Genomic DNA, 10,347 nt, shown 5'->3' with positions numbered 1-10,347 from the left:
CCAATACCTAAACCTAACAACTACCTTACTAACTATTAATAATCAGCAAACTAAGAATTCATTGAAAAAAATGTCGTAGTTAATAGTTGATAAGTGTTACCTATTCTAAAGTGTTACCATTTATTGTTAGTGTTTGAAGCTCACAGAGTCTCTCCAGGGTCTGTCACGATCAAATCTTTGTCAAAATGATTTCTTCACATGCTGAAGTCACAGCTATAAGCACACGTCTGTTGATTATGGTGCTGATTTGTAGACATGAACAGATCTTACAGAGACGTCAAACCTGTTTCTGTCTCTTCATCTGTTCTGCATCATGTCGTTGTGTTCATCGTGTTTTTCTTGCCTTTTTTGGTCACTGTACTTTCATTATCAGGGTTACACACTTTGTTTACTCGGCTGGAGTGATTTTTTGATGGATTCATCATGAAGTGGAGTGGCCCGATTCACTGATCTCACCCGAAATATAATGTCTGATATTAACCTTGTGTCATTAATACTTATTTAGTTTAGCACGGGCATAAGTACTTACAAAGATGAGCTGCAAATGATAACTTTACACTGTTTTGAAATTGACTCATGACATCCAATGACTTGCAATTCATCAAAATGTAAATGTCACAACTTATAATCACACACCTTATGAATTATTACAACACTACTATTACTACACTGGTTTCATTGTGTGTTTTGGTGATTTGTCAATATTATATTATAAACAATCATGCCAATAAAGTACACAGATGTTGAGAAAATATATATACATTATTTAAAGTCATAAAAAAAACAGGAAGAAAGATATTGAAAATATAGAAATGTTTTGTTTCTTTAAATGACATAATTACCCCAGTAGATGGCGACCAATGACTGTCTTATGAATATGATGAGCGAGCATCTCAAACAGGAACAGGAAGTTGTGCAGAAATGAATCGAGCCAAGATATCTTCATATCTACAAATCCAAGCCACCATCTCTTCAGAACAACCTTAAAGAGCGACAGTTTTACTTCTGTCTGGGATTTTATTAGGTGCAGAAGTGTTTGTTTCTGTATTGCTAATGTTACGATGAAACAATGTTTCAGTCACGTGAGATTTCATTAGATGGTCTGAGAGCATAAAAGACAGACAAACAGCAGCAATGAAACGGTTAATGAAATTAGCTGCAAATATAGAAAGCAATAGAAATTGCTGTTGGCTGTTGTGAGAAATGTCACCAGCCGTGTGGATGCTGTGTTTAGAGTCAAACCACAAGCCACTGGAGATAATATTCAAGACTAGACTATAATAAAATGCTGATGAGACTGTAATTAATGCTGTCCAGGGCAGTGTTACTGGAGTTCAAATACTGTTTTAATGTAGTTACACACACAGTAAAGTTAACAGGACAGAGAAGAAAGTGAAAGAAGACATTGTGAGAGTTAACAAAGACTCCTTTTTGATTCTTAAACTCAAAGCAGAAAGATGTGCTTCACAAACATGCAGCTCAGCAAAACCATTTGAATAAACACTTAAACAGAAATACAGTAAATACATAAAACAGTAAATACATTCAACTTTAAAAAGTTGATCTGCTTCTACTGACATCAAGAGAAATCTCTCTCTCTATGCGCTGTTATAATTCATACAGTCTCTAGTGAACTATCATGTACAATAAATGAATATCTGTGACACACTGAGATCAGAACAGATACAGTTTCTCCAGGACAAACACAGAAGACATTATTACTGACTCTCACTGCAAAAAAACACTTCAAATATATTCACTGGAGTAAAACATCACATAAACAATATCTGCACAACTCTTATCATTCAGACTGGTTTAAACACACCTGAAATAAATTCTGATTTACTGCAAAAAAATTATCTTTATTTATCATTTAAACATAATGGTGCTTGATTCTCCAGCAACACACCACATTAATCTTTCCATTTAATCTTTCCATAAAATGTGCACTATATATGAAAGATTTTATTTTTGGTTATATTATATTAAATAATATTTTAGAAAAAGTACAAAACCAGTGTTCAAGTTCTTCTGGTCTTATCCTGATTCACTGTGGTCTATAATATTCCTGTGAAACGGAGAATTACAAAGACAACAGATAATTTTATATTTAAAATATGACATTTCAATTAAATCCAATGTAAAATACTTTATTGATTATGATTACATTCAATATTGCCAAAGCATTTTTACAAAAAAAATAAATAAATAATGATAAAAATGGAAATATTTAACATAACAATAACAAACATCAATAAAGTAGAATTAGAATAAGGTGAAAAGCACTGAATGAAATAGCATAGAAATGTAAACACAGGTCTATGGAATATATAAATGTCATATAAACATATATAAACAAAAATGTATTTCGTCTGTGTGTTAGTTATGAATAAAAAAGTGTGTCTCTGTCTTACAAAACAATGACAAGACAAAATCAGCACAAACAAATGTAGCATGAAAACTAGACGATAAACATGAGCAAAAACTGAATATTTAAACGCTTAGTTCACTACACGTTTGGAAACTAACTTGAAAATTATTTTGCTTACATTTTAGAATAACAGAAAAGTCTTAAGACCTATAAATACAACTTGAATAATAGGAAGTATTTAGTAAATATAATAATACTAATATGCTTTTTAATTGAAAAGTAAATACATAAACATGGTAAGGATAAGGATTTTAAACATTTTTTGAAAACACAAGTAAGTATTTTTGAATGTTGTTCATCTAAATATAAACACATGCAGTATGGGATTTTCATCTACAGATGTTGAGTTTATCCAAACACCATCATAAGAGAAGATCAAGCACAACTCATTGTGTTTCAGTCTCATGGGGTTAACAGTAAATTATTGTACACATCAGACTTACACAAGCAATACTGTACCCTCATTATCAGTAATCAGCTTATTTTGACCAGTTATTATCTTACCGGTTTACATGATGAGTTATTCTGACTTTTATATGAACATCACTTGGTGTTTGATTCAGATCTTCTCCCCGCAGTGTCACAGTTTTTATTCTGTCTCTCTCTCTACCTATATCTCTGAGTCGATATTTTATTAACTTCAGCCCAGAATATTTCTGAAATTTGTCAATGCTCATCAAGTATTTATCAACGGTTTTGTCTTCTTCTGGTTCCTTATTGGGTATCACATAGCATTTTGGCTTTTCTACTGTCCCATCCTTATTCTCCACAATGATCATCTTAAAGAGGTGAGTTGGGATTATCTTCCTTCTTCCATGAAACACAAGTTTAAGTGTAGGTCTCAAGTAAAGTGGTCCAGTGTACACATGGACATTGTGGATATTTTCTTCTTCGGTCATTTTTTTACATCTGTTCTCCAAGGTTTTCCAATTGCTATTGTTTAACGTTTTATTCTGTGGTATAAGGTTGCTCAATAAATAAGTGTCATCATATGCTTCCCGACACCACCTGTGATTGGAAGCTGCAGCAAGATGACCTTTGACATAGTCATCTCCAAATGATATTTCCTTACAATTGTCCTTTAAAGTTTCCCTGTTCAGTATCTCATACACCCATTCAGCATTCCCGGTGAACTTATCAAATGACCTGGCATAAGATCTTGTTGTATTTACAGTATTGCCTGAAGGAAAGCCATTTATTAACTTATAGCGAGATGTGACATATGTATCTGAACGATCTCCTGCTGTTGGTGCATTATCAAACATTTCTAAGTATGGGATACGTATGAACATGATTTCATCTTCAATAATCAAATGTTCTACATCAGAAGAACTATTCCCAATGGCCTCAATGGCCTCACTGGCACAACTTTGTTGTTTGAGATAGCTAGATGTTTGGTCATTTCTTCCAAAACTCTGAGCGTCTTCCAGTGGCTCTAGTTGAGCTATCCTTTGAGTTGATCTCTCTTCAGGATCTTCTTCTTTTGATCTTTGTCTTTGTAATATCTGCAGCACTATCACAAGAGCCCAGTGTAAGGTACCATCAATTCTTCGTGTTTCTTCCCAAGCTCGTTTGATATCATCCTCTGACCAGCAATCATCATGTTCCTTAAAGTCACATTTTTTTTCAATCTCTGTTTTAGTTTCACACAAGATCTCAAACACATTCAAATATTTTAATAAATCCTCTAGTATGAAATCTAATTTGACATCAGGTGGGTTTCTTCCTCCTTTCTCAAGAGTGGATTGATTATTTTCAGAAGATTCAGGAAGTTGATTTTGTACATTGATCAAACTCATCATCTTGATGTAACTGAAGAACAAAGTTAAGGAACAAATCACCCTTGACCCAGTCTGGTTTTATTACTTCTCCGAGAGCTTCAACTAAGAATCTTCTCTTCTTCCTGGCTGAAAAATAAATAAATAGATAATAAAAATAAATAAATGTGATCTGTCAATTAAACTTCTGTAGCTCTGATTGTACCACAACACACACACACACACACACACACACACACACACATTTTTCATACAATTTTCACAAGTTCCACACTTTTTCAGACTCAAATTTCCAGACTTCTCTTATTTCATAGTGAAAAACTAATGATTTAAGATGTAAAATCACAGGTTCAAATTCCCAATGCTGAAATCTGATGTTCCCACAATACTGTTGTCACAGTGCCACAATTTCACTAGTCTGTACCAATAGCAGACAAATGTCATGGTTCTCCATAGCAGAAAACTACATTAACTATTTAGCTATTTTATCTATTTGAAAATAATAAATTAGTTAATCATTATGCTAATACACACAGGCAACCGCCAGTCCTGCAGAATGACTTTTTTATTTATTTTAAAGATCTATGCACACTATGCTTCAAGACATTTATTAAGACCATAAAACCATTTAGCATTTGACAGCAGTGTGTGGAAATGTTCTCTTTCACGTTATACTGCAGTGCATTCATTTATTTTTATTGCTGCTATATTTATTTTATTTATTCATCTACATCTGATTTTGGAAACAAACAAAACAATTTGCATGTCTTAATTTAATTATTGTGCGGTGTTTTGGTCACCATGTTTTGAATTATTAAATGCTGTTCGATTTTTATGTGTTACATGTAATTGTGTGTTGTTTTTTGCAAAAAAAATTGAAAATTGAAAACTTAGTCAAAGGCCGAGAATAAGTGTGTAGTTTTGCAGATTTGGTGTGTGCTTCTGGTGTTTGTGTTAGCTTTCAGAAATTGTGTGACAAGTAAAGATTTTGTGTAAGCAGTTGGAAAAAATGTAAGGGAAAAAGTAATTTTGTTAATAACAGAACTAAATTAAAATCATTACCTTGTCTTTCCTTTAGTAGAAATGAATAGAAAATCTTATAAACATCAGTGTCCAGTACAAGGTCCAGTATGATCCAGAGAAATCTGCGGAATTCATAAACACTGTTGATTAAAAACCAAGCTGTGCATTGTAAATAACAACGTTTTATACTTTAAATTATTGTGTGAATAGTAAAATAATTTTGAGATTTCGAGTTTCCCCTCCCTTGCCTCACAGTGCTTCAGTCCAAATGCCTGCTTTGCACTTTTACATCACCTACACACACACACACACACACACACACACACACACACACACACACACACACACACACACACACACACTAACGCTATTTGTTTTTGTGTAAAGTGTGTTCATCCCATAGGCGTAATGGTTTTTATACTGTACAAACTGTATATTCTATGGCCCTTCACCAACCCTACACCTAACCCTAACCCTCACAGGAAACTTTGTGCATTTTTACTTTCTCAAAAAAACTCATTCTGTATGATTTATAAGTGTTTTGAAAAATGGGGACATGGGTTATGTGTCCTGATATGTCACAAAAACAAGAACACACACACACACACAAACACACACACACGTCCTGGATGGGAGACCTCCTGAGAAAACTAGGTTGCTGCTGGAAGAGGTGCTAGTGAGGCCAGCAGGGGGCGCTCACCCTGTGGTCTGTGTGGGTCCTAGCACCCCAGTGTAGTGATGGGGACACTATACTGTCAACAAGCACCGTCCTTCGGATGAGACGTTAAACCAAGGTCCTGACTCTCTGTGGTCAGTAAAAATCCCAGGATGTCTTTCGAAAAGAGTAGAGGTGTGACCTCGGCATCCTGGCTCAATTTGCCGATTGGCCTCTGACCATCATGGCCTCCTAACAATCCCCATATCTGATGATTGGCTTCATCACTCCGTCTCCTCTCCATCAGTAAGCTGGTTTGTGGTGGGCATTCTGGCGCAATATGGCTGTTGTCGCATCATCCAGGTGGATGCTGCACACTGGTGGTGGATGAGGAGATAACCCCCTGACTATGTAAAGCGCTTTGAGCGCCTAGAAAAGCACTATATAAATGTAATGAATTATTATTATTATTATTATTATATTTTTATTTGAGTATTGGTACTTTGGATACTCGCTTCAGTATCGATACTTCAGGATCGATTCACCCATACAAACAGGATACCATTCGGTAGCACAAATGTAGTGATCATCCTGATATTATCTGTAAGAAAGACCCACTAAACACAGACACAAATATAACAGTCACACAAGAAGAGAAAATACTGTACCAGACAGAACAAAGTCATTGTTCCGAAATACTGAAAGAAATCCATAAATACTGAATTGGTTTTCAATGGTATTTTCTTTTCCTTTTACTTCTGTAAAATACATATTAAAGGAGTGTTTGTAAGCACAGCACTGTGTAAGGAAACACTATATTGCTGTTGTTCTATAAGCTCCACCTGCTGTCAGAAAGTAAATTTGCATGTTCATCAGAATCAGAAATTATTATGGAGTTAGATTAGTCTCAATAATTCACGCAAAAGACATAATGCACACGTGCATATCAATTCATATGAATGAAACCCTAATTCAACTGCAAAAAAAAAAAAAAATATATATATATGTATATCGCCTTGGATTTGTGTGTGTGCATTTTTTGAGATTTTCCTGTCAGCTGACTCCTCCCACAGAGGTCACTCATACTCTTTAGCCAATTAAATCTGAGCTTGTCAATTGATCAATCATAACACGTTGTTGTGCATATGAAGCGTGTGCCCTGGGCATGATAACCTGGATGTTACGTCATCAGCGCAAGACCACAGTTCAAGTTATGATTCAGCAGAGGTATGGGCTTTAGTAAAGGTGTTTTGTTTAAGGGCACCTAAGTCATGGTATTGCCAGCCTGACTCTTAACCCACAACCCTAGGGTTAAGAGTCAAACTCTCTAACCACTAGGCCACAACTTCCCCACTAAATACATTGAATGGGAAAATAACTACCCATGGCTGGAATGCGTGTGGGACAATGAATACAAGACCAATTGTACCATATGCTGTCACGTTTTTTTTGTTTGTCACGGCGGAGAGTGTGATTTTAAGCAGCATGCATCAGGCGATAATCACAAGAGGACGCGTGCACAGGAGGAGCGAGGTCAAGGTTCCTTGTCCGTCAGACTCCAGAGGCTATGCAATCATGTGGATTTTTAAAACTCAAATATTGTTGATAAGAAAGTGATTATATTAAAAGAGATAGTAAAGGTTTAGCCTATAACATTCCATATACATCTCCCCAGTGTTCCTGTCTCCCGCTCCCTCATAATGTGTCAATCAAGCATTTCTGATGAGTTTCTTAAGATATCTGGAAATAATTTAATTAATAATTGTTTTTTATGTATTCTTGTTTTGCACAGGAAAGAAGGTTAATTATAATGGAAGTATAATTACAAAAAGATATTTGCACTACACTTCCTTAAAATGTTGTCTAATTAAAATATATATATATATTTTTTTGTACTGGAAAGAACATTCTAGAAGTCTAATTTTATTGAATAAGTTTGCACATTATTTTTCTTTAAATGCAGTCTAAGCCAATGCGTTTTGAATGTTATATGTTGAATTTAAGTTAAAATTTAAACTAAACAAATCCATGGTTCATTGTTGGCAAAATGATCATAATAGTCTTTATATTTCACATCTATGTGGTTCAGTCTTGTTTACTGATTAGGCCTACTTTGCTATTCTATAAATATATAGGCCTAATAAGTTGTATTATAATATGCTATAATGTATTAAATATATTTATCTAAATGTATTAATTAGTTTCCACAATATTCACCAGAAGTCATCATTTCAGGGATTATTTTTCTAATTTTTCTTCCGTGGGGGCATGTCACCGGGAGAGAATTAATTTAGTAAATGCTCGTTTTGAGACCATGGTGAACTTGAGACGGTTTTGCACAGGGCACTTGACTCGAGTTCAGACCCTGAGGTGTTAAAGTGACAGAAGCTGCTAATAAAGCTGCTGTCGCCATTTGTGTCAGTGTTAATCAAACATCAGAAAGAAAGTTATTTAATGCCCTTGACTGAGTCACTTTTGTAAAATAAATAAGAATGAATGTTGAATTTATAGTGAAAACTATGTATTGTATATTTGATTACTTTAAACAATATAATATTATTCAGTGTTTAAGTTTTTCTAGTAGCTATTTTCTTGATTGTATATTTTAAAGGAATTGGCAACTGTTATTCTGAATGATTCTAGATCATATTTATCTAAAACAACTTTAGCAGTGTTTTAGAAAAATGCAGGGGCGGTTGCTCTCTCTAAAGTGGTGGGGGGGCCCTGCAGTAACTCATGGCCCCGGGCCCAGTGAGCACTTAATGCATCCCTGGGTGCTTTTAGTCTCTTTGTGAGGAAAATGAATAATACAGCATTGGGTTTAAGCCTATGCTTATATCCATCGGCACCTGTAAGCTCTTTCAGTACCTGTGGTTATCATGTCAGTATTTTAATGTTGCGGTACAAACAGTGCCAGTAGCTCACAGAGTGCAAATGATCTCCTTTATCAAAATAATGTAATAAATGTTAAAACTTAATGTTAAAATGTTATGTCATAAATAATGAGTTTTTGGAAGTGAATTAGAATAATAGTAATAAACACATAAATCATAAAGTCATAATTGATAATACACTTTTAAAAGTGCCACTATGAATGTCTTTTTCTCTTCTTTTTTTAGACCTCATCACAACAGGATTTATTTTACTTCCTTCTTTCTTTCTTGTTTTTTTTTTTTTTTGAAACATTTGAACAGTCTTTACAACGATCTGCTGCTGTTTATAAGATTCATGTAGTTATTGTGGGAATTGTCTTGGTTTCACAGATTGTTTGAAAAGGTTGCACATTTTATTATTATTTAATATTACAATATGTTGCTTTATCTTCTGATCAGAAACATCTTGTGTGTCTTTACTCACTGTATAAGTCTTTTACAGTCACTGTGAAAATAGAAAGTTGTTTATTATAACACTTATGTACTTTTAAAACAGTCTTTATTCCCACATCCGCTATCGATTAGCATTTTATTTTGCTTTGCTGTTCCTTGTTCTGCGTTACAAATTCTTATTTGTCAAAACTCATCTGCTTAGCTGTGAATTTACTGAATGAACTCAGTGTGATGTCCGAACTGATTGCACTGTATTTTACGCACTCACTGTATTTAATGTAAAATCACTTTCTATTTCTAACTGTTTTAAATTCATTTTAAATCAATGTTTAAAGTTTTTAAATTCCTTATTTTACTTCGTGATTATTATTATTATTTTAATGATTACTTTACTTTCTTTTATGTAAAACACTTTAAATTACCATTGTGTATAAATTGTGCTATAGAAATAAACTTGTCTTGCCTAATAGAATGTAAATAGTAAGTTGAAATGGAAATGTATTTAAGGACATTGAATACTTATGACTTTTTTATGAGTTTTTCTTACTTTCTGTTTTATGCTCTTAATATAACACGATCATATACATTTGAAACATGAGGCATTTGTCTTACCTTATATGATGGAACAACTTCAGTGGTGTGTCTGAAAGAGTGATTGATGTGTTTAGTGATTAAATACACATTAAACACACAGGTTTGTCCTCCAAACAGAAGAGTTTGAGTTTCTCACTCAGTCTGTGTTCACAGTTTGAGTTCCAGTGATCTAAACTCGACTTATAAAACTTTCTAAATGATGGTGTCAAGAATAGATCACCAAACATCTGCTGACTGTTCAGAAAAAGACGTCTCAAAACTCCTTCTTGAAAGTGTTTCTGCCCCTTCTACTCTGATCGCTGATGCTTTTGTTTTTGTGAAGACTTGAAGAAAATCACCACAACAGGAAACAAGACTTGAGATTTACTTCCCGATTAGTTCTGCACGAAGATAAAGCTTCTGCATCTTTGTCATCTTTCCTGTCTGTGTCTCATGATGTTTGAGTGTTTGCTGCCTTATATGGCTCTGAATTATCATTTACAATTAGAATAATTGTCTGATCGTATTAATGATGTCTGATCTTGAAAACATTCATAATTA

General features: G+C 34.1%; 1 long non-coding RNA gene across 1 annotated transcript; it reads right to left on the bottom strand.

The window, feature by feature from the left end:
* Positions 1 to 4,157: 4,157 nt before the first annotated feature.
* On the bottom strand, positions 4,158 to 10,096 carry LOC113067820 (uncharacterized). Its single transcript, XR_003279442.1, has 3 exons — positions 9,826 to 10,096; positions 5,272 to 5,354; positions 4,158 to 4,338 (listed from the first exon to the last, which is right to left on the bottom strand). It is a non-coding gene; the product is annotated as an uncharacterized LOC113067820 (long non-coding RNA).
* Between the last annotated feature and the right edge of the window lie 251 nt (positions 10,097 to 10,347).

This window comes from Carassius auratus, linkage group LG28B, assembly GCF_003368295.1.
Source record: "Carassius auratus strain Wakin linkage group LG28B, ASM336829v1, whole genome shotgun sequence".
Lineage (NCBI taxonomy): Eukaryota > Metazoa > Chordata > Actinopteri > Cypriniformes > Cyprinidae > Carassius > Carassius auratus.
Note: the sequence above shows the minus strand (reverse complement) of the source record. Positions and strands in the feature narration are given on the sequence as shown.